The sequence below is a fragment of the Hylobates moloch genome, unplaced genomic scaffold, assembly GCF_009828535.3.
Source record: "Hylobates moloch isolate HMO894 unplaced genomic scaffold, HMol_V3 SCAFFOLD_1, whole genome shotgun sequence".
NCBI lineage: Eukaryota > Metazoa > Chordata > Mammalia > Primates > Hylobatidae > Hylobates > Hylobates moloch.
The window spans coordinates 121891744-121916913 of record NW_026652276.1 but is presented as its reverse complement, the minus strand read 5'-3'; the positions used below and the strand labels follow the sequence as shown (position 1 = coordinate 121916913).

General features: G+C 49.6%; 1 protein-coding gene across 1 annotated transcript in view; it reads right to left on the bottom strand.

Annotated features, from left to right (window-relative positions):
* The window catches only part of TNS3 (tensin 3), a 223798-nt gene extending 203706 nt beyond the window's left edge, over window positions 1-20092 (bottom strand). Inside the window, exon 1 of the mRNA XM_032758139.2 lies at window positions 20059-20092. The gene's annotated coding sequence lies outside the window, so the exon portion shown is untranslated. The remainder of the gene's footprint in view (window positions 1-20058) is intronic.
* Window positions 20093-25170: the final 5078 nt, after the last annotated feature.

Genomic DNA, 25170 nt, shown 5'->3' with positions numbered 1-25170 from the left:
TCTGCTTACTTCTGGGAGATCCAAGTCCTGGGAGAAATAAAGGACAACTCAATTCTCCTTGTGCTTGACAGACATTGTTTTCCTTTTGATGAACACAATAAAACTCCAAACTCAGCTTTTATTGTTGTTTCTTTAAATTTCACTTTGTAAACAGCCATATAGAAAGTGACATTTTTCCATCAGTTTCTCTAAAACCGTGTGGGTATAACTGATGCACTACATAATCTGTATAAACATGCATATTCTGTATAAAGAGAATAAACGTAAATTTCAATTCTGTCTTTTCCGAATCATCAAAAATTCCAGTCATGGTGGGTCACGTGAATCAGCTTCCTAGAACCTCACAGAAACACGAAGTAAGGACTGGAGAGAGGCCGGGCGCAGTGGCTCAAGCCTGTAATCCCAGCACTTCGGGAGGCCCAGATGGGCGGATCACCTGAGGTCAGGAGCCCGAGACCAGCCTGGTCAACATGGCAAAACCCCGTCTCTACTAAAAATACAAAACTTAGCAGGGCATGGTGGCGCATGCCTGTAATCCCAGTTACTCAGGAGGCTAAGGCAGGAGAATTGCTTGAACCTTGGAGGTTGCAGTGAGCTGGGATCGTGCCACTGCACTCCAGCCTGGGCGACAGAGCAAGACTCCATCTCAAAAGAAAAAAAAAAAAAGAACTGAAGGGAGCACCCTCAAGTATCAAGCATGCTTTTACACACCCGGCAGCTACAGGGAAAGCCTGGAGGCTTGGCTCCTCTAATCGTTTCTTCCTGCTTGCTCTCCAGGTCATTCTACCCACAGGTGAAGTCTCTACTCTACTCTGGTATCAAGCAGGCCTGGGCAAACCTTGTTCATGTCAGGATTCTGGAGGGGAGAATCAGCTCAACAGTACCAACCCACAGCAATGAAACGCGTTCCACAAATGCGCACACACCACATACCACCGAATGCAAATCCGTGGGCCAGCATTCAGGTGCAAAACAAGTGGAAACTGAGTAGAGACAAACGGGCCAGCCACTGACCTTGCCAAACCTTGCAGACAGAGGAGAAAGCAACTCACTGAGTTAAGCCAAGTACAGAGACATCACCTTATGCACAAGTTCTATCATACATAAAATTACTTTAATCATAACAGTTTTAACTCTAAGATAAGTTGCAAAGACTCAGAAATGAAGTTTACTTTTATCTTTACGAAAACAATTCTTTTTAAAGAAACTTCGTGATGATGCCAAGATGGCAGTACTTTCTTTCCTAAGTCCTGAAAACAGTCAGAGGTAACCTACCTCTGAGGCCCTGAACTAGCCAGGGAAAAACAGATACGGACACCAAATATTTGCTGACCACCAGGATCTTACGATATAATTGGGGGTTGGGACTCTTCTCTAATCTCTACACGGAGTAGCAGCCTGGTTGCAAGGAGGGTGGAGCTTTTACGAAGGGCCACTTCTATTATACCACAGCTTTGACTTCTTACATTGTATGTTACTGATCAATAAAATAGCAAGATCTTTAATTTACCCATTAGTTAAGACTGAAAAAGGATACATTGTTCATGTGTTTGTATTACCATTATTATCATTTATTATAAGGGCAGGGTGAGGAGAATAATCACAGAAGGAAAGTCCCCTCATTCCTAGTGCTGACACTGACCAAAGTGTTTATCTGCTTAAATAACCCACAGTCTTAGCTCGGGTGAGGGGCGCTGCCGTAACAACGTACCACAGAATGGGCAGCTGACACCACAGCCGTTTATCCTCACACAGTCCTGGAGGCTAGGAGGCTAAGATGAAGATGTGGGCAGGGTGATTCCTCCTGAGGCCTCTCTCCCGGGCCTGCAGATGGCCACCTTCTCCCCATGTCCTCACGTGGCCATTCCTTGTGTATGTCTGTGTCCCAGTCTTTCTAAGGACACCAGTCATACTGGATTAGGCCCACCCTAATGACCCTATTTTAACCTAATTACCTCTTTAAAGACCTTATCTCCAAATCCTGCCACATTCTGGGGTCCTGGGGATTTGGACTTCAACATTTGAATTTGGGGGAACAAAATGCAACACCCCAGCACTAACAATCAAAGGTCTGATAGGACGGATGGAGATGTCAGGTCGACACAGAACGTTCTGGGCACACCAACAGGAGCTGAGTCCCCCAGGTGAGGACGGGGTCTCCTGACGTGCCGAAGGTGGCCTTACTCATCATTCAAGGCTGCTCTTCCAATGGTGCCTGGGGACAGGGGGCTACGTAGAGGGTTGAAGAGAAGCCCAGGGTCAGACTTTCAACACAAGCCTGCAAACAACAGCAGATCTATACAAAGAATGGCAGTACAAAATGAGGACATTCGAGACTTTATTAACTTTCTTTGCTTCCTTCAAGAGCTCGCCCTAACTTTGCTTCTGTGTCTCCTTTGTCAGGCTTGACCCTGGAATCCCTAATTAGGTTCACATTCCTCAGGAAGCTCTGTTATCCCACTAAGCGTTAAAGCCCAATTTAGCCTGCTCTAATCCCCATGAGAAAACACTCGCCTGGCAGACGCAATTAAACCTTCTCAGCCTGCGGGCTGAGAACGGGACAGGAGCGGAAGAGAAAGAGAAGGAAAATTCCCAGAATCAGGTCATTATATTTTTCCTAACAGTTAACAAGATCATGTCTGTGGCATAGTAAAACGAAAAAAGAAAGGCTCAGGCTTTCCCCGTCCTTGGTCTTGGCTTAGGCTCAGCTCTCCTCAGCTCTGGGGGCCTCAGTTTCCCCTTTCAATCCAACTCTATGGAATCTAGTAATTTTTAGAGAAAAGGGTTGTGCCCTTATCCCAGATGGGCTTAGCTGAACCTATTGGAACCTCATTTTTCATTCTTTACTTAGGCTGTGTAGCTGTTTAACACTGGCTACCTTTACCCAGTTGAGGCCCATGGCCCACAAGGCAGGGCCAGGACTTCCCTGGCCTCAGGCAAACGAGTTACCACTGGTAGGCAATGTAATAGATTTAAGGCAAAAGCATAGTATCCTGTATCCATTATGTCATCATTATTTGTCTCAGATCAGAAATCAGATGTGAACCTATTGTTGGAACAATGTCCAGGGGATTCTCGAAGTGCCTGAAAAGCACTTTCAGGATCACTTGCATGCTGTATACACAAGTCCCAGCAAAGGGCACAGGACAGGATCGCTTGGGGGCCCAAATGCCTTCCTGCAGTGAGTCTGTCTTACAAGACCAGGGCTGAGCAGGGAGGCCAAGCATCTCATGGTGCAGCCAAGGCCCGCAGAGGCAGAATCAGGGTCTACAGACCCCTGAAGGCCAACACTTACCACAGTCCTACGCCTTATCTTTTTAAAAACAGAAAGAGGACATGTGGTGATTGATAAAATGCTAATGGCTTCCAAAAAAACAAGAAGAAAAACTCATAAATCATAAATCCAACCTAATTGCAGAAAGATTAAAAGGTAGTATTGAGTTGTTGAACGGTAAGGACCAAGATTTAACTGCATCAACATTACCGGATCCATTTCCACAAGGAAAATCCAGATCCCAACTCATGCACTCCTCACCAGCTACATCTGATCAGCCTATAATTCTCACCGGCCACCTATAATTAATAATAAAGTAATAAAGCACTGACACTGACATTTGTGAGTAATTTACATGTTAACTAATCAGAAGAGATTGATGATCACCTCTACAATAACATCCCTACAGGCCTTTGCCTGAATACGTTTAGTAGGTTGTGTTTTCAAAGACGGTGGCATCACACAGGGTCTTCTGTAAAGGAACTCTGCCATTCCCCCATCAAGAGGTAGAGTCTGTCCCTGTTCCTCTTGAGTCTGGGCTCGTCCTGGGTTTGCCCTGTGGCCTGCTGTGAGCGGTGGAATATGGCAGAACTCCGAAGCCTGGCCTTAGACAGCTGCAGTTGCCGCCTTCGCCTGGAGCATCCCATTCTTGGGCCCAGCCCCCATAATGAAGGGAAGCCTGAACAGCCACACAGAGACACCTACAAGGGGGCTCCGAGGTGCCCAGTGCCAATCGTTGGAAACGGGCATGAGGGCGTTTGTGACCTTCTGGCCACCCCGTCCCCCTGTCAGCACCACATGAAGCGAGCACTGCCCAGCCAGCTCACGAATCCATCACAGCTTGTTGGTTTCAGCCACGGAGTGTACCGGGGATTTGTTAGGCAACAACAGGGAACAGAAATAGTGTGACCAGCAATGCACACAGCCCCAACATGCCCAGACGAGTGTGTCGGGCACCAGAATGCCAGTGGCTGTGTGTCAGGAAGTGGAGGAAAGGGGCTCAAAATCAGCACTTGAAAAAGCCAACAGCAGCAATGAGGCCATGAGCTGTCACAGATCAGGAGATTTCAGCCGCTGATGGTGGGAGCAACAGTCCGACAGAGAGCAGCTGTGGCTTCAGCACGTGGCGGGCAGACATGAGCCAGGACACCAGCCAGTGGGCGGAGAGGCAGAGGGGCAGCCTCTAGTCCATCTATGCAGCGATTCACCAAAAAACGCATCAGGCTGAACATGCACGGTATGTGGTGTTCTTGAATGTAAGCTTCAGTTTTAAACAAACATGTATTTTAAACCATATATATACTGTTTCAAGCCCCAGAGTGACTAGACAGAACCGAAAAAGCTCTGTCTTTGCATCCAGAGACTGAAATTAGGGCACGCCCTCTGCTTCTCCCAGCTGGCTCTGATGAATTTACGGAGACTGTCCTCTGTAAACTCAATTTTCCTCCTCATCTGTGAAATAGGGATAATACGACCTCGAGGGGTGGATGTGAACCTCAAGCTCATAGGAAAGTCTTGACAGTGGGACTATATCAAATATACACTGTCAGATTGGAGTGAGGGTGAAAGGGGACCCCACGGCCTTTCAAAGACAGCAGCATAGTGACCGAGGGCCATCTCGGCCGGCCATACAGACTTTGCCTCTCTCCTAACACACAAACTTCATATTGTTCAGACTAGGCATTTCCTGGACAACTTTCTGATGATGAGGCTGCAGCAATGAGACTGATTCATGATAATATTCAACCAGGAGCAAAACAGACATGTCCCTCACCCCACCCCGTTCACCTGAAGGAAGGCAGGGAGGAACAAGTGCCCAAGACCATAGGCCTGAGTGGCACGGTGAAACCCGAAAGTCACGTCCTACAGAGATGGCCCTGGGTTTATGTTGATGTGTGCATAGCCCCATCAATCACAGCCAGTTCCTGAGAGCGACCCTACAGGCTCCTGGAAAGACGGGTCCGGATGCCATGCCTGACACCATGAACATTCTAAAACGCTCAACTGATTTTGCTTTGATTTATTCATGTTTAACATACAAGTTAAAATGCCTGACTCTGAAGAAGCTGTATGGGCCTACTGAATGGGGACCTTAATTATTGGCACCAGAAATGGCTCCCTTTCCAACTGTGTGCCAGTGACTCCTAATCCCACTCACGAATGACAGGGAGTCATCATCTCATGTCCATCCTACGCTGGCTTTCTGTCGTGGCTCTGGCCACCCCACAGTGGGGACAGCCCCTCACCACAGCTCTCTGTTTGGCCAGCAGCAGGAAGGCTGGGTTTGCGGCCCACGTGCCTGGTGCGCAGGCCTTCATGGAGGACACAGCCGCATGTCCGTAGGCTGCCCCGCCTGCCGTAGGGTAGACTCCAGGGCCTGGCACTGTCAGCTCCCCGCACCTGATCTCTTCTTCTCCTCTGTCCTCACCTGCAGCCAGCATAGTCCAGGCTCAACTCCCTTGCCTAACCCCGCCTCCCACCTGTGAGCCTCAGCCCAGGCTGCTGCCTCTGCCTGGAAAACCAGCTGCCCACCTCCTACTGGTTAGATGCCTATGCCTCAAGGCCCAGTGGCAAGGCCCCTTCCTCAGGAGACACACAAATAAGATGTGCTTTTATTTGTGCTTCAAGAGAAGAGCACAGAAATGTTATGACCGTCTGGCTCCTGTGATTTTGTAATACCCTCTTCTTATTTTAAAGGAAAAGGTCCAAGGAGGTAGTAACACTAAAACAAAGCACAGTTTTCAGAGGCTTTTAAAATGAGGGGTGGGCGCCACATCCACCAGGGAGCAGGCAAGCAGATGTTTGTATTTTCAACCACGCCAGCCTCATGCTGAGAAAGGCGGGGTTCCGGTCACGGAGCTCTGGAGCAGGAGGAGCTCCCACTGCCTGTGAGAGCCGAGGCCTGTTCATCAGGACGGCACTGAGCTCACATGGAACAGAGCCTCGGGCGATGACATCAGCTAATGCCACCCCCAGCTCCTGCTTCTTGGGGGCCTGTGGCATCTGAGGTTTCCATATCAAATCAATAGCAGGCCCTTCACATCAAGCCCTGGCTTCCACTGACCTGTTGCTAATGACAAGGCAGAGGAAGTGGTCACCACTAGGGAGGGGATCGCAGGATCTCGAACAAAACCGCCCTCCAGAGTGAAGCGCAGAGCTCTGACAGTCAACATTCAGTGGTCATCCGTAAAGAAAAGGAATAGCACAAATGAATGAGCTGGTCACTTCTCCAAACTTTGGGTCAGTTGTCTCAACCTCTTATTCATTCATTGCAGAATGGCATATCAAATATCACACCTCAGGGCACTCAGAGATGAGAAAGAATTAGTAGTTGTCTTCGAAATTCAGTTTAAAATGGAAGAAAAGGTACAAACATACAAGTTATTCAGGGAAGAAAATGGTAAATTCCACAAAGGTAGGAACCAGAGAAATTTTCCCTGAAATACATTTTGGCAAGAGTGTTTAAGAATCACATGATGAATAGTTTGGGTTTTACCAACTGTCCTTTGATCTAAAGAAGGCTGACAAGAGGCCGGGCGCAGTGGCTCACACCTGTAATCCCAGCACTTTGGGAGGCCAAGGCGGGTGGATCACGAGGTCAGGAGATCGAGACCATCCTGGCTAACACGCTGAAACCCTGTCTCTACTAAAAATACAAAAAAAAAAATTAGCCGGGTGTGGTGGCAGGCACCTGTAGTCCCAGCTACTTGGGAGGCTGAGGCAGGAGAATGGTGTGAACCCAGGAGGCGGAGCTTGCAGTGAGCCAAGATCGCACCACTGCACTCCAGCCTGGGCAACAGAGCGAGACTCCGTCTCAAAACAAAAACAAAAACAAAAACAAAAAAAAGAAAGCCGACAAGAAAAGAAAACGTGAGAAACCCTAAGAGTTCACAACTTATCAAATCTTTTAAAATTAAGCATTGGGCTGCAAATGGCCAACTGGCCAACTCTAATGTCCACATAAACATATCCCATGAAACCCAAACTAGTTCCTGCTGGTCTGAAGCTAAACTGCCACCCCGTTCACAAAATCTTGATAATGGCATTCCATTTAACTCTAATGTCCACATAAACATATTCCATGAAACCTAAAGTGGTTCCTGCAGGTCTGAAGCTAAACTTCCACCCCTGTTCACAAAATCCTGCCAATGGCATTCCTCTCTGCCCAGTGTCTCAAATTCAAAACCTAAGGATTACTCACGAGCCGTGCCTCTGACCCACCGGGTACGTACGCCAATCCTAACAGGTCTACCTTTAAAATGCCCACAAGTCTACTTCCTACTGACCCCACCCGTTGTTCAAGGTTGGGCCACCCCACCTCTGCTGGGCAGCGCTAAGCTTTCTAACCAACCTCCTAAGGTTCAATCGACTCCCCTCCAAATGCTTTTCAGAAGTAAAGAAACCCCTGTAAAAACGAAAGGTTTTAGATAAAGAGTCTGAAAGCAGAATTTCTCACATCACAGTATTGCAACCATTCAGCCATTCTATCCACTCCGCCTCCCCTGAAAGATGCAGTTGTGAGTTTATTATTCTAACGACCTTCTGAAAAGGGGGCAGTTTCCAGTGATAAGGGAGGGTTAACAGCTCAGATCCTTGCACACTGCTTTATTAAGAACAGAAGGGAAGCCTGCGGGCTTTGGAAAGTTCCACGGTAATTTGGAGTTGAGGGTGCACAGACACACATACAGTGTGCAGAAAGGCAGGAGTTGAAATGCCTAGAAACACACAAAAATGAACTCCGCCAGCTGCTCCCGGGAGGCGGAGAGAGGGCGCCCAGTGAGCTATTTCTGTGCTTGACAGAAAATGGGAGTAGGCACTTCCTGAATCCCTGCCTAAAATTAACTGCTTTACAAAAAGGGGGAAGGGGAAACCCATGGTGAAACAAGTTTTATTTTACAATTCAAAATCTGGAGGTGGGGATTTGAATGCTTCGTTATGGGTTTTGGCCCCACTGATAAAAATGTGGCTGAAAAAAAGAAGAAATGGGGGCTTTACTAGGAAACCTACCCTTCAGGACTAGCCCCACAAAAATAAAGCCAGCGGTTTGATTAGAAACCTTCTCCCCACGGAACATGAAGCCATGTCTCAATGAGAGGCATGAAGGCGCATGCACAGCAACACTGGTGTGGTCGCCAGAGAGCACAGGCTTCAGTGCCGCACATCAACTAAGTGCATGTCCTGTGGTCTAGGGGGCTGAGACTCACGGACATACATGCTGACAACATGAGAGGGCAGTGTCTGGGGCAGGGGCTGCACAAGGCAGAGTGGGATGTCTGGAAGTATGGTGGGCACAGGGCCACGGCCCCTGCCCTGAGGACGAGGCCTGCAGAGGTCTCTCCTAGCCTGACGGGGATGGTTATGTCCCAACACGGGCGGGCTTTCAGCGCCTATCCCAGCCTGAACTCAGGCTCTGGAAGACCTGAGTCTGAATAGGCCATAGAGAGGAGGCCTCAGCAAGAAGATCCCACCGGGAACCTATACTCAGAGCCAGAATGCAGTCTCCCAGCCAGAGCCAGGGCCCAGGACTGCCAGAAAGTCCCAGAGATAAGCTTCTGCAGAGATGACATTGCTAGATGCCAGGGTGCGTGACATCCATGTGGAAGAATGACCGTAGTAGAAATTTTTAAAAGATGCACTGCATATGGTGTCTAAACATTAAAAGAGAACAGGCCGTTCTGCAGCTCCCCAACTGCAGCACACCTTCCTCCTCCGTCTCAGCAGAGGGAAGGGTAAGGACAGACTGCTCAGGAGAGCAGTGGACGAAACCACACACATTATGGCAAGTGGATTTCTAACCTGGACAGAGCCAGAGTCAGGGTCAAAGAGGAAGGGCTGTGATCCAGAAGGAGCACATGGTGCCACAGGGCTGGGGAGAGGCCCCGATGCCACCCAGCCCAGAAGTCCAGAGGTGAAGAGGCCCTGGATTGAGGAGCGGAGAGGACCCCAGTGAGCCTGGAGGAGGAGTGACAGGATAATGGGAGGAAGCATACATTATAGACTCTGAGCAGTTCAAAAACTGAATGGTGGTCTGAAAAAAGGGGTAGTAAGAAAAGCACATCAGAAAAAGGACATCACTGAACAGGATGTGAGCTCACATAAGGGAATACAGAGTTTGGGGTCTTCTAGAAAGGGGCCCAGGGCTCCTGCAGATGGCAGCCAGAGTGAGCAGAAAGAGCGCCTGGGGCCACATGTGTGGAAGGAGGGACATTTCCCCTGTGACTAGAGCTGATGGGCAGGAGGTGCTGGAGCCGAACAGGGCATTTTCAGGAATGTTTCAAGCTGATTAATGTCAGGCTGGTAGCTTGGAAGCAGGCGGGGGGAGGGGAGGTATTTTCACCAGGGGAATCAGCAGAGGCTGCCAATCAGCCCGCTGCACCCCCAGCAGGGTATAAACCCTCATCTGCACACCACCGGCCAGAACCTCTTTCAAGAGAAGCGGCAGTAAAAGCGATGGTGGCCAACGCAAACAGAGGCTGAGTAGGAGAGTCCACGCACACGCAGTACAGAACGCCAGGCACAGGTGAGAGAGGCGGAGGGCTGGGGATGCATCTGTACCTGCTCGTCAGGGGCTTGTGGGAAATCACATCAGAAGCCCAAGACTAAGCAGGCGGGAACACCTGCAGCACCCAGCTCTGCCCTAGGCCCAGACACCGTGGCTGCAGCGATGTGGGCCAGGACTACGGAAGTCCTCCGTGGGGTGAGCCAAGGCAGGGTGAGCCTGTGCAAATGCAGGAGGCTGGGGGGAGTAGAAAGAAGGGCAGCCAGTCAGGGGAAAGGTCACAGAGCTGGCCAGAACCAAGGCAGCATCGAGCAAGAGGCACTTGGATTCCAGTGTCAGAAAATATTAAGCCCACGGCTCTGCCATTAGCCATATGGAACCACTTTCAGGTGGGCCCAGGCTAAGTCTGAGGCACTAATTAAGCCCACTAAATGGAATTTGTTTGCTTAAAAGAGCAGATCCCATTCTCAGAAGAAAATTTAGAAAATATATATACTTTCTTGTCATTTAACAGTTAATAAATAAAATGCATAGTGATTTATGTTAGCGGTAGGCAACATTTCATGAAGTAAATCTACTAGAGTCAGTACCACAACTGCAGAAAGAGTAGTTTCCAGCAACTGACATTGTAGACATCTACAGTGATTCCTAATACAATGATGCAAATTAAGGTATTAAAAAGGGAAAAGAGCACTCCTGCAGAAGCCACCAGACCCTGTGCTTGCGGAGCTGTTGAATTCAGTTTAGCAGCCCTCTTAGTAGGGGTTAATTCCTGTTTTATAGAGGAAGAAACTGAAGCCGAAGGTCACATGGGTAAGACAAAGCAGAGTCAGGATCCAGACCCAGGTCTGTTATTCATTCTTCTCTTTTATGAGTCCTCAAAGTTTCAGAAGCTGCTTCTGAGAGCTACACATGCAAATTTCCATTTTGTACTTCTGTTCTCCCAAAGAGGCCAGGCAAGAGAAAATAAGTAATCGCCTAGTACAGAGTTTCACATGTGGAGCGCGCGCACACACACACACACGGAGCAGGAAATGTTCATCGCGTGCTCTTTTCTTTTGTTTTTGTTTACATTGGAGCGACGTGTGCCCATGGATGCCTGGCCTTGCTGCTCTGTCCCCTGCCCCTCGAGCTATATGGGGCTCCCTCCAGGACTGGGCTCCCCACCCTGGTCTATCTGACCCAGTCAGGGCAGTCACTCAAACATTCATTATTGTCACCATGAAAGTGGCATCTGTTTTGAATTCAGGGGACTCATCTTCTCTGGGTGTCCCACTCTGTCATCAGAGCCTGGCTGCATGAGGTCAGCTGGCCCCGTCTCTCCTCCGTGACCCCTGGTAAACAGACACTCAACAACATCCCGCAGAGTAGGGGTGGGGAGTGAACCTTAACCAACAGCACGCTTGCCCAAATTATTTCTCAAGTAATGGAGGGTCTGCAGGGAGAGTTTCTTTCTCGGGTTAGAACCGGTCTACAAACACAGAGGTGGGGTTCAGAAGAAGATTTCCAGGGCACCTCAAAAGCCCTGGTTTAATCAATAAACCACACTTGCAGCCGCAGGGTGCCCTTGCCAACAGCCTCCTACCTTCCCATGTAACCACAGTGCCATGGAAAGTTACCCTCATTTCACAGATGCCAAGAGTCAAGGCAGACAGGCCTGGCCTGAGCCACATGCAGGACGCAGGGACCCACGTTCTCCCTCCGGCTGCACCTTCTGGCCTCCTGCCCGGGAGACAGATATAGATGCTGGCTGCAAAGCTGCTAATTAGGTTACTGGCCGCATAGTTAAAATGATGTGGCAAATAGGTGCAGATTCATTCCAGGTATGTGTTGTTTCATCTGTTACAACACAATGTGGAATGAAAACTGAAGATTCAGAGAAAACACAGGATACATTTTAAAATTATATTAAATATTTAAAACAAATATCCTGTTTCAAAAGATTATAATTCTCTTTTGGCCTCTTTTTGGGGCAGGGCTAGGACTTCCTACACAAATATAGCTTACACTTATGCCACACTAAAAAACAAACTTGCCGTCACAGGGCAAGAACTACACTCATAACCAGACAGCCAACATGGTCCCGTCAGCCTGGCCAAAGGTCACCACTAGTTTCAAAGACCTGTTTCCTCTGGTGTAAAATGGCGAACCCAGTGACTTCCCAGCCTGTGGAATGCCAGCAGGGTCACCATAAAGCCCCGCAGACTCCGAGACGGTGCAAGGAGCAGAGCCCCACAGAGCAAGGCCCCGAGCTGCTGGCAGCTGGTGTTGCCCGGCTGACGCACTTCCTTAGTTGACAGTGGCTTGGTCCTGCTGGCCACCTTCGAGTCCAAGAAAGGCCTAGAAGTCCACAATCAATGCCTCTGATTGAGGCTCAGATTATTAGGGATTTAGAAACCTTAATTCTTTTGTACAAAGTATAACTGTGCTGACATGAAAAGCCAAACGTGGCTTGCTGACTTTGAGAGTGAGCCTAGAGCCCACACCGTGGCTTTGGCTGGCGGGATTCACACAGTGGGGCCACTCCCCAGACTCTGGGAGTCAGGAATAATAGTTCCCAGTAGAAAAAGAGACACAGGTATAAACATGCCTCTAGTAAGGTGTTAATGTGTGAAGTGACTTTCTAATTAAAATGAGTCAAAAAAGATTGGTGAGGACAGCCTACCAGAAAAGGGATCTTACAGGAAAAGGAATAAAAGTGTCCTCAAAAAGAGCAGAATTTAAGGATGCTTCATGGTTCTTCTGACAGTAGTGACAACTAGCAAAAAAGAAAGACATGGAAGCCACCGATCAGTACCCACCTTCAGTAGGTGAATGGAGGGTAAACTGTGGCACATCCAGACGACAGAGTGTTATTCAGCTGAAAAGAAATGAGCTGTCAAGCCAAGAAATGACAAGAAAGAAATTTAAATGCATATTATCACGTGAAGGAAGCCCATCTGAAAAGGCTACACATGTCTGATTCCAACCCTATAGCATTCTGGAAAAGGCAACACTATGAAGACAGTGAAAAGGTCAGCGGCTGCTGGGGTGCAGGAGAGAGAAGCGCAGCACAGAGGATTTCTAGGGCAGCAAAACTACTCCGTACGGTACTGTCATGGTGGATGCGACTTACGATGCCCCTGTCCAAACCCATGGAATGTACAACACCCAGAGTGAGCCCTAACGTAGACTGTGGACTCATCAATACTGGCTCGTCAATTCCAACAAACGTGCTGTTCTAGTGCAGCGATGCTGACGGCAGGCGAGTCTGTGTCTCTGTGCGTGAATATGCATGCATGTGTATGTGTAAGCACGTGTGTGTGAGCCCTCAGTTCTTTCTCCTCAATTTTGCGGCAAATCTGAAACTGCTCTAAAAATAACATCTTCTAATTTTAAAAACCATTTTAAAAGCTGTCAAACATTAAAACACACACACACACACACACACACACACACACACACACACACACGGCAAACATAGGTGGAGACCTGCAATCATCTGGCAGAATCAGACTCTCACTTCGTCCTGTGGGGCTGCAGACAGAAGCTCCCTGTGGACAGCATCTGCATCTGGGTCCAGCAATGTGCACGGCCGAGAGCTACACTCAGGAAATGTCTGCTGAGCTGGCTGGCTTAAAAATTAACTGCCTCCGCCCTTAGAGCAAGAAGTGGAGGGGAGGAGAAGGGACGCCCGTGTAAACATTTACTGAGACGGCAGAGAGAGGCAGAGCCCATGCTGGCGGCATGAGCTGGGGCAGGACCATCGCAAGCTTTAGCAAGAGGTGCAACTGCTCAGTCCCAGCCCTGTCACCTGTAAGAGGGAGCAGAACAAGCCTCCTCAGAGGGAAGTGTGACGAGTAAATGACAGAGCACATCTAAAGCGCTCGGCAGGGTCCTGCAGATCCCTCAACAGCGCTGACTGAGTGGCATTCCTTCTGCAGAGGCTGGACATGGAAAGATGTATCTCGTGACATCCCTAAAAATCCTATGCTCAAATGAAGAAGCTGAGTTCAGGGGGAGTAACCATCTTCCTGAAGCTATCATAGAGGGTACAAATAGGGGCAGGAAAGAGATGAACTCACAAACAACAAAAGAGCTTCTATACGCAGGGCCAGGGATTTTCCTTTTGGTTATGAAAAATGTATTAGTCTTGGCTGGGCTCAATGGCTCACACTGGAATCCCAGCACTCTGGGAGGCCAAGGTGGGTGGATCCCTTGAAGTTAGGAGTTTGAGACCAGCCTGGCCAATATGGTGAAACCCCGTCTCTAATAAAAATAAAAATAAATAGCCAGGCGTGGTGGCACACGCTTATAACCCCAGCTACTTGGGAGGCTGAGGCAGAAGAATCCCTTGAACCCAAGAGGTGGACGTTGCCATGAGAGATCGCACCACTGCATTCCAGCCCGGGTGACGGAGGGAAGAAAGAAAGACAGAAAGAGAGAGAAAGGGAGAAAGAGAGAAGAGGAGAAAGGGAGGAAGGGAGGAAGGAAAGAAAGGGAGGAAGAGAGGAAGGATGAAGGAAGGAAGGAAGGAAGGAAGGAAGGAAGGAAGGAAGGAAGGAAGGAAGGAAGGGAGGGAGGGAGGGAGGGAGGGAGGGAAGAGGGGAGAAAGGAAGGGAGAGAGAAAGAAAGAGAGAAAGAAATAATTTATTAGGCCTTGTTACTAACAAATTCAGATCATTCGTTCCTAGTGAAGACCACCTGAAAAAACGCCACTACTTACACCTTTTGGGGAGGTCAAAGCTGACACGCCAACCTTAAAAGCTGTGGCAATGAGCTTCACCAGATTCCGTCCTCCACCAAGAGCCCAGGGAGCACCAACCCTGCTGAAGGTGGGGGCGAGAGTCTGCAGCCTCCGTGGCCTGTGTGCTGGCAGGAAAGACAGGCCCCTGCCCTGAGCAGAGCGGAGCTGGCTGGTGGGCTGCTGGAGAGTGGAGGCTCTGGGGCCATAGACAGGGTAAGGTCTGGACATGGAAGGTGAGACAGACTCAGAGAATGCAGTAACCGAGAGCTCGGGGTCAGCAAAGCAGCAGCTCCCACAGCCTCCCTCCTTGTGCACGGGTGAGAAGGTCCAAAACAGAAACACACAGCTGGGACAGCCAAGGCCCCTGCAGGCTTGCAAAGAGCTATGGGAATTAGGGGGAGATACTGCCCCTGCTCACTGTCTCGTGGGAGAACTGGGAGTCTCCGACAAGATGCCACGGATGTATGAGCAGAGCCTTCATGGGGAAGAAGAGGCCTGAGCCGTGCGGGAGTCAGAGAATTCTCAGGCATCATTTCGTGAGAGAAATAGAGATGGAGCCCAGGAGGAGTGAGCCCCAAGTCAAGCAGGAGAGACGCTCAACTTGTGTTTTAGAGAGGTTGGCCCTGGAGCTGGAGTTCACAAGAGGCATAGTAGGTTCTGTAGGTATACGAGCAAGGTGGGCTGGAGTCACCCACACAAACCTCAGCTCCATTTCTGATACGTGAAGATGGCAAAGCACCAAAAAGAACACATGGAACAGCAAAAATCAGAGCTTTGAAATGCAACACCCATGAATTCTGGGCCTCAGAAGCTAGGTGACAATAGGTAAGTTGTTTCACCTCCCTGGGGTCTCGAGGTTTTTCATCAGACAACGGGGAGAGAGGGCTGGACAGGTCAATCCCTGGGACCCAGCAGGCCCATATCCCACTGCAGGGCAGCTGCGGCTCTTAGCATGCAGAGAAAAGGAGTGATCTGAAGATGAAAGTTAACTGCCAGACAGAAGTTAATGGTTAAAACTTATCAGTTAGGCCACTAAGCGTCTGTTGACTCCCAGGATGAATGTCTAGGGACAGTTTCTGAAGAAGCCATAAACTCTAGGTCCGTGTTTTCCATGGCAGAGGACCAAGTCTTTGCCCTGGGCCTGTCTGGTGGAAGTGACAAAGCTCCTGCATCAGCCGCAGCCAGGACATGGGGATCCCTGATGGGAGAGCCCAGCAAAGGCCCCCAGGGCAGCAGGCGATGAGGGCAGCGGGGGGTTCCGCTGACTTCCCCAGGACCTCCTGTAGTCTCAGCTTAAAAAGAGCAGCAAGCCTATCACAAAGTTCTCTCCCTCAAGCAGCCAGCTGGAGAGCAAGGAAAGGCTCCTGGCTTGGCAACTGCCCAAACGGAGCACCGGAGCACCGGGACAGTGGAAGAAGACGCTGAGGCTACCTGCAGGAGCCAAGAGGCTGGACAGAGCCTGGGACCTCTCTCCTCTTGCTGCATTCTCCTTCTACAGACTCAGCAAGGAGGCAACACCAGCCCTTCTGTATTTTACATCCAAGAAGGGTGCAAACCAAGGCATGTGCAGAGACAGAAACAGCGAGCTGGACCTTCGCAGCCAGGCTGCAAAGGCTGAGGATGAGCCAGGGGGTTTGAGAGCACTGCAGCCCAGGTGGCAGGAGGTTCTGTGTTTTTCCTGGATTAAAGGGGGAGCTGCGCATGGGGACCCTGTGCAGGGCGTCTCCCCAACATTACTCCTGTGCATGTTCCCCTCGCTAACTCCTGCGTGCGGTCCCTACATGGGATCTTAAGTTTACAAAAAAATTATCTGCAGGTCCATTGAACCTCTGATGATTCCAGATGATACTCAATACCCTACACAAAGTGCAACTCTAAGGAGCAAATGCATCTGCAAGTGGGCAGAGGCGGAAGAGGCATCTCACCATGATGCCAGGCTGTAGGTTTCAAGGATAGGATTCCCGTGCCTCCATCCGCTTGCCTAAGCTCCACAGAACCTCCCCTTCATTTCCTTTAGGGGGGCACCACCTGCCACCCTTTCCTCCCCCTTCTCCCCTCCCCAACATCTGCTTTCCTACAACTGCTTCATTTCTCCTACTTCTTTTTTCACTCTTGCCAGTAAGTCAAGTGACAGCCAGGAAAAAAGCAAGTCATGATGCCCACACAGCTCATGCAGCTCAAATGAATAAGCACTGCGTTCCAGGAAGCAAAATAGTTGAAATCCCAAACTTTCAAGTGATTGTACATACATTATTTGGCTTCCCTGAAACTTAAGTATTATCATAACCAACAGCTGAAAGAAAGTTATTTTTCTGTTTATTATAGAAAACTATTATTCACTTTTTTTATGCAAGAAGAAAGTGAGGCTCAGGGCCTATCTAAGTCCATGTGGGCTGCTGTAACAAAACACTGGGAGGCTTATAAACAACAGAAATATACTTCCCAAGGTTCTAGGGTTGGGAAGTACAAGATCAAGGCGCCAGCAGATTCAGTGTCTGGTATGGGACCTTTTCAGGGTTCATAGAGGTGCCTTCTTGCCATGTACGCACATGGCAGAAGAGGTAAGGGATCTCTCTGGGGTCCCTTTCATAAAGGCACTAATCCCATTCACAGACACTCCACCCTCACGACCTAATCATCTCCCCAAAGGCCTCCATTTCCAGCTACCATCACCTTGGGGGTCAGGTTTCAACACAGGAACCTGGGGGTGACACAAACATCAAGACCATAGCAAGGGGGACTAGAAAGGCTTCGGGAGACAAAAAGCCCCACTGGGATCCAAGTCCAGGTCTCTGCCTCCATCCACCCACTGAGCTGCATGGCCTGGCCTGAGAGGACATACTGTCCAATGGCTCAAGCAGAGAGTGACAGCAGTCTTTTGGGGCTTCTCAAAATGTCCCAACGATGGTTCTGCCTCCCTGCCTGAGCCCCCAGCTGCTGTCTCGGTCCCCATTTCTGCAGGATGGTTTCTCCACATCATCAGCGCCACAGAAGGGGCTCCGAGGGCCTGGACGGGAGGAGCCTGTGACAATGTCACTGGCAGCAGCAGATCAACAGCTGTGGCCTTTAGCACCACCACACACCAGCCACATGCTCCAGGGCGTGTGTGGAGCCTGTAGACACAGGTGCAAGTGCTCCCACACAGAGGGGAACACCGTCGAGGGGATTTAACACAGCACACACTACTACCCAGTCTCGGGTCTGATGCCAGACCAAAGCCTATGAGCTGACCAAGGCTTCATACTCGCCTGAGCAAACTGAGTGCAGTGTCTAAGGAGCCCACTGGGCGATACATGTAAACACAGTAATCAAGGACTGAAAAGCTGAGTGCAATAATGTGGGAGAAGCCACAGCCATATTCAGTTCCTGGAAGACGGGGCCGCTCCCTTCGCCGTGCACCCTGCAGGAGCAGCTGAGGAGTTATGGCCCTCATATCCCCGACAACGACGGCATTATATTTTTGGAATGAGAAGGTGCTTTGTTATTGCCGGGGGCTTTCTCCCCTGCGGTTCAAAGCTGTATTATAAAAAAAAATGAACACGGATATATTTCCCTGCACTGTGATCTGATAGGAGTAAGAGCTTATCCATCCCCCAGCAAACTGCCAATTGTTGCCGTTAGAAATTCCATATTCAGTGATAGTTAAGGATTTTGGAACACACTTTGAACCAAAGAGTTCAATCCCTTAAGCAGCCGGCGACAGGCTTCATTTAAGAAATGGAAGGAACAACAGCAGGCTCATCTCTGCGGCTGCGGCTCAGAGGTGGCTGGACCCACAACAGAGTCTGGACAAGCAGCCCACCCCTCCTCCTACTCCGCAGCCGACCCAAGGTGCAAGCAACGCGGACAAAGGCACCACAAAACAGGGGTGAGGGACAACACATCCAGTCCTCCCAGGGGAGGGGGAAGCTCTCCAAGTCTGAAATCCTCCCCCAAAGGTACAATCTTCCCATTCGCCACTGCGTTCAGAAGCACTGCTCCCACACCACTGAAGGTGCACAGCACCCCAGGAAAGGAGCCTATCTGTGGACAAAAAACCTCAAATAAACCACGGTCAGAAATCTGCCACGCCTAGGAGTGTGTGAACAAGAAACGCCTACTCCTCTGGAAAAGGGGAAGCCCTCTCCAGAGCAGGGTGGAAAGCAAGAGTAGAAGCACTCCACACAGCCCCCAGGAGGCCCGAGAAGTGCACCCCACGTGACATCTGGAGGAGGCAGCCAGCAAGGAGGTGTGGCCAGGTCACAGGGGCTGCTGGTCTGGGGTTCAGGAAGGGGGCAGCAAGGCCCTGTGCCATCCCCTCTGCTCCTGCACGTGCTCAGCATTCTCCATAATGAAGACTTTAAAAAGTCTCTTGGGAGAAAAGAAATAGAGCTATACTAGTCTAGTTCTTCCAACTTTGTGTGTGTGTGTGTATTTGTGTGCACACATATGCATGTGTGTGTGTGAGCACAAATGTGTTTGTATGCATGTGTATTTATGTGCATGCACATGTGCATATTTATGCATGTGTGTATTTGTGTATGCCTGAGATCGGGAGGGTCGGGAAAACCAGCCCCCCTAGTCCTCACATGGAAAACAGACCCACATGCAGTGAGTTCATGGTAACATGAAGTCAGCTTCCAGCATAGCCTTCCACTCGGAGCCCAAGGCAGGGCTGGAAATGATCAGAACAGCTGACCCATGAGGTCTGTAACAGTAGCAAAATCCCAAGACTCTAAAACTCCTCTTCCCTGGACCTACAGCCATGGGGACAACCTGTCAGGACACCTACGGAGCCCCTATAGGCAGAGCCAAACAGTAAATGGGGCAAAACACTGCTGCCACCCCGACTGCAGACCCAAATCATACCTGGGGATTCCGTAAGTTCAGCCGCCATCCCCAGGAGATCTGAAGGTGCGAGCACCAAGACAAGGTAGAAAACCATGTGCTTCTTCCTTGGGGTGTCTGTCACTTCCCACAGGGCACTTCCAGGCCACCTCACTTCCCCACTCACCAAAACCCTAAGCCCAACAGGACATAGCCAGGCCTCCTTTGGTCATAGAGGCCATCGGGCAATTTAACCTCTCCAGAGACTCACAAACCTCAGTGAACATCACTAAACCTTACTCCAGGGTTCCCAGGTTTCCGTGGCAGCTGAAAACCCCAATCCATCTATGCACAACTGTCTCCAAAATGAGGCAGAAAAGTCCCCAGGCCAGAGGAATGCCCTGGACCTCCCTGCTCCTGTTCTCTCTCTGCCGAGAAGCAGTATGACAAGGCAGTGAGAAACCAGGGACTGTGTGCCACTGAGAAGGAGCTGTTGATGTGGCCAGGGGACAACTATTGAATTCTTATCTGAAATCAAATTCTTAAGAATTATTTTCCATAATTAAAACCGTGGATTTCAAAGCTCTTTGGTTTATCCTTGAGATGAAAAGTATACACCGTATGCCAGCCCTGGCTTTCCTAAAGAGTTTTCTTTCCGTGGCTACAGTCCAAAGAGGCCCCCCCAACACATATCATTCAATGAAGGCCAAGTCAGCTATAAAAAGTCCCACGGGAAAGCAACGGAATGCTTACCTTGGCTTCACATTTCTTGTGGCAGGAATACCTGCAGGCTGGAAAAAAAAAGAGAGAAAGAATGTGTGTCGAGCAGTCTCTCCAGCAAGAATTCTTACATCTCCAAACCCTCTCAATCCTTCAAAGTCTGTGGCTTGAAGATCCCATAGGTGGCCTCTCTCTGGCACGAGGGAGATTTTTACATATGATACACGGCAATGTGGACAGAAGGCAGTGCGGACGTGGTGTGCAAGAGCAAAGTTACAACTGTTGTCTGTTAGCAACAGCTCAGGTGGCTCAGGTAGGAATGTCTTGGGAGCAAGGTCATGAGCAGATTGGTTTTTCAAGGGGTATGTACGTCCAGCCAAACTAGATCCCTAAAGAAGAACAGTGAATTTCAGCAGCAGGAAGTATTCCTGTGTGCCCAGAAATTATAGCTGATCCCTGAAAAAAGAAGAGAAATTGGAAAATGCCCCTTAAGAATCAGAATTTAAAGTGTCCATGAAAGACTGGATTGGAGCCTTTAAATTTGTGAGAAAGTTGTTTGCATCTGGATTTCGGAAGTGCTTCCACTTCCGTCCAACCTGAGAACTGACTGTCAGAATAAATTCATGTCTAAATTCCTATAGGAGAATCCTTCGAGGGGCCATTGTGTGAACAGAGCGAGTACTGTGTCCCTTCGGAGGCCCTAACAATGCAATGCGGAGCTAGAACCAATGCGGATTTCACAGGCCCTTCTGCCCAGAGGCTGCAGCTGTGATGATGAGGCATAAACCTCCCCACGAGCACCAAGGGCATGATGCAGGCAGGCCTTGCAGGACAGGGAGAGAGAAATGAAGCAACAACACTTAATAATCCCAACACAGCCTCCTGCGCCAGCTCCAAGGGAGCGTCAGGTACATGCCCTCCCTTCCCCCACATTTGCCAGCCCACAGGGACAGCTGCGGGAGGAGGGAAAGAGATTCGGGTTGGGGAACAGTGACCAAAGCCTCCTATCCAGGCTCTGCCTCTCTAGCTGGGTCTCTGTTTCCTCCCACGGAGCTATCATGGGTCAAATGGAATCCTTCAAGGGACCCTGCTTTGAAACTAGAAAGCAATGTCCACATGCAGAAGTGTGTGGGACCTGAAGACCAAGGCCTCAGAAGTCAGGGAGAGGGACCCCACATCCCAGCTCTGCATGTCGACGCCCTGTGAATTTAATCAATGTCTCACTCCCCATCCTGCACTCTGTTTTCTATGACGTGTCAAAGTCAAAAAGGTTTGTGTAGGGTTGAATGAGGATGAAACAGATAAGGTCACTTGCCCACTGCCTGGCAATTATTAGAACTCCAATAGTTGCAGCTAGGTTGTTATCTTTGTATGCTCTATATTTTTGAATTGCTGAATTGTAGTTCTATACCTTGAGGTTTGTAAGATTATTCACAAAGACATGTATTTATCCTACACCTTCTTTTTTTTTTTTTTTGAGACGGAGTCTCGCTCTGTGCCCAGGCTGGAGTGCAGTGGCGCAATCTCGGCTCACTGCAAGCTCTGCCTCCCGGGTTCACGCCATTCTCCTGCCTCAGCCTCTCCGAGTAGCTGGGACTACAGGCGCCCGCCACCACACCCGGCTAATTTTTTTGTATTTTTAGTAGAGACGGGGTTTCACCGTGGTCTCGATCTCCTGACCTCGTGATGCGCCTGCCTCAGCCTCCCAAAGTGCTGAGATTACAAGCGTGAGCCACTGCGCCCAGCCTATCCTACACCTTCTAATGGGCAAAACATACAAAGGTGATCAGTGATTTCTTTTTTTTTTTTGAGATGGAGTCTTGCTCTGTCACCCAGGCTGGAGTGCAGTGGCACAATCTCAGCTCACTGCAAGCTCCGCCTCCCGGGTTTACGCCATTATCCTGCCTCAGCCTCTCTGAGTAGCTGGGACTACAGGCGCCCGCCACCACGCCCAGCTAATTTTTTCTATTTTTAGTAGAGGCAGGGTTTCACCATGTTAGCCAGGATGGTCTCGATCTCCTGACCTCGTGATCCGCCTGCTTCGGCCTCCCAAAGTGCTGGGATTACAGGCGTGAGCCACTGCACCCGGCCAGTGATTTTCAAATCAAGAGAGACTTGCCATTGGGAAACAAGGGGCTTCCACATAAGATTAAAAGTCCAGACAGAAACCATCCCCGCAGAGGCCAGCACAAAGGACTGAGATAAGGAGAAGGGCGGTGGGCAGGCCTCTGGCCTCTGGCTGAGTGAGAGTCAGGCAAAGAATTCTGCCCACACACGTCTAGCAGCATGTCACAGGACCATGACATCATGCAGCGGTTAGCCCTCCAGATGGCCTGGGTGACCTCGTCTCTTGGCCCCCATGCCAGTGTATAGCCCCCTCCCACAGTGAATCAGCTTTGCCGTGTGACAGTGCAACCTGGCAGAGGGGATGGTGTGTGACTTTTGTGGCTAAAAGGCATCATGGCTTCTGTCCTGGTCTCCAGGATCACTCATTCTGGGGACAGCCAGACGCCATGTTGTGAGGACACTCAAGCAGCCCTGTGGAGAGGCCCCCATGGGAGGAACTGAGGTTTCCCACCAACAGCTGGCCCCAGTTTCCCAGCCACAGAAGTGCACCATCTCGGAAGCTGGTCTCCAACCCCAACCAAGCCTTCAGATGGTGCAGCCTCTCCAGAGACCCTGAGCCAGAACTGCCCAGTCACCTATGTCCCAAATTCCTGATCATAGACACAGTGGGAGATAACAGATGCTTACTGTTATGCTAAGGTACTAACTTTGGGGATCATTTGTCATACAACATGCCAACTCAACACAGAAAAATGGCCCTGGTCAGTGCAAGGGTGGCACTGGTATGATACATCCATGGTGGGTGGCCTACTCGGCCGCCAGACAGCCATCGGCACTGTAGGGCAACATCATTAAATTCAATTATCATAGTGAAATCATATAAACTGCCCATGAGCCAAGACTACAGTCCTGAGAGGCAGGGCCATTGTTTCTGGTATGTAGACAAGTGACCCTCAAAGTTCTACAAATGTTTGGACTAGGACTTCACACTCGATTGCCAGCAGCATGGGTAATCCTCAGAGTAGCAAGTCCACCGTCAACCTATCTGTGGCCCAGCTCTGGTCAGCACTGCACCAGGCAGTATGCAAGATACTTTCCCGTATGTTACTGCACTTGCTCCTCGTAAGCACCTCTCAGGGAGAAACTGTAAGGGTGACTCAGCCAAGGGGGCAGCCGTGGTCCATGAAGGTGGGACTCCAGCCCGTCTGCGCATCAAATTCAGTGTTTTCATCCAGCCATACTCTCTCTGCCTTTCTGACATATTACAAAATATGAATCGAACAGTGCCCAGGCCCAGTTTCCTATCCTGCCACCCAGAGGAGACAGCCCCCTGCCTGCCCCACCCCTGCCTGCCCTAACCCTGCCCATACCAACCTCAGCTCCTCATTCACGCCATCCTGCACCCACCTCCTGGGCCCAGCTCAGCTGCCTCCATTCCTGAATTCACACCCTTCTGTGCCACTGATCCATCATGGCAGGTCATCATGGCTTGTCATACCATGGTGATCTCCTTGATGGACTGCAAGCTCATCAAGGGATAGCGTCTCTGTTGTGCATGACCAGGGTCTCACAATAGTAGCACTAACAGGAGTGACAGGCAGCTGATACACTCAGCACCTAAAAGCTTGAACTGCATGGGTATTACCAGATTTCCACCACACCCTGGAAAGAAGCTACCTATCTTCGCCTGTTTTACTAATGTGAGACTGGGGTTTGTGGATGAGACTGAGGATTCATGTGCTGGACAACTGTGTCTCAATCCTGACCTGTTCCAGGTCTGCTTTCAGAAGCCCATAGCCAGCAGGCCCACACGCTGTGGAGACCTCATTATCTGATCACCACTTAGGGATTCGGGGCTGTGAAGGTGCTGGCCACAAGGGAGGCTCCAAAACAGCAGGAGAACTTCGCACCAAAATCCATCTCTGAAACACACAGGCCCAGAACACAAAATGTATGTGTTCACTTTGACCCTCAGCCACGCAGACCCGCCTCCTTTTTGGAATAGCACTTGTGTGAGCTGGCAGCTAAACTAGCCACCTTCTCAGGGAATGTCATTTTTATTTGAAAGAATTCCTAGCAGGCAAAATGTGGTTATTCAGACTCGAGTGCTTGTCATTTTCTCAAAAATGAAGTGAGTCTGTCATCATAAACCAATGTCAAAATTTGAGATTTCAAGTGAAAATTAGAATTTTAGAAGACTAGTACCCAGGCCAGGTGCGGTGGCTCATGCCTGTAATCTCAACACTTTGGGAGGCTGAGGCGGGCGGATCACTTGAGGTCAGGAGTTTGAGACTAGCCTGGCCAACATAGTGAAACCCCGTCTCTACTAAAAATACAAAAAATTAGCTGGGCATGATGATGCATGTCTGTAATCCCAGCTACTTGGGAGGCTGAGGCACAAGAATCTCCTGAACCCAGGAGGCAGAGGTTGCAGTGAGCCGAGCTCGTGCCCTGGGTGACAGAGTGAGACTCTGTCTCACTCTGTCACCCCGGCTGGAGTGCAATGGCACAATCTCAGCTCACTGTAACCTCCGCCTCCCAGGTTCAAGCAATTCTCCTGCCTCAGCCTCCTGAGTAGCTGGAATTACAGGCATGCACCACCATGCCCGGCCTCGTGGCGGGGAGAAGAGAGAGCTCCTAAAAAAAAAAAAAAAAAAAAAAAAAGACTTGTACCCATCACCAGGGCCTAACAACTCCTAGGACATTTCTGTTAAAATCAACAATAATATTAACAAATGTGGGGATTTTCCTGAGATTGTATAACAAATACGTCAACATTTAGAAGTTCTGTGAAATTGTCAGTGGACCAATAATTTCCAAATGTCCAGTGTGTGGTGTTCCACACCGGGTAAAAGATGCACTTGATGTGAAAGACAGGCCAGTGGATTTTAATAAAATAGAGTAGGAAAAACTCTACCAATACAGTTTCAGATTCCACAGTGAAATTGAACTTTAAGCAACTGTCACTTGAGTTTTGGTGTAGAATCAAAATGGAATATCTACAATGGCCTGAAAAGCCTATTAAAATGCTTCCTTTTCCAAGTAGATACGTTTATGGGGCTAGATTGTCTTCAACAC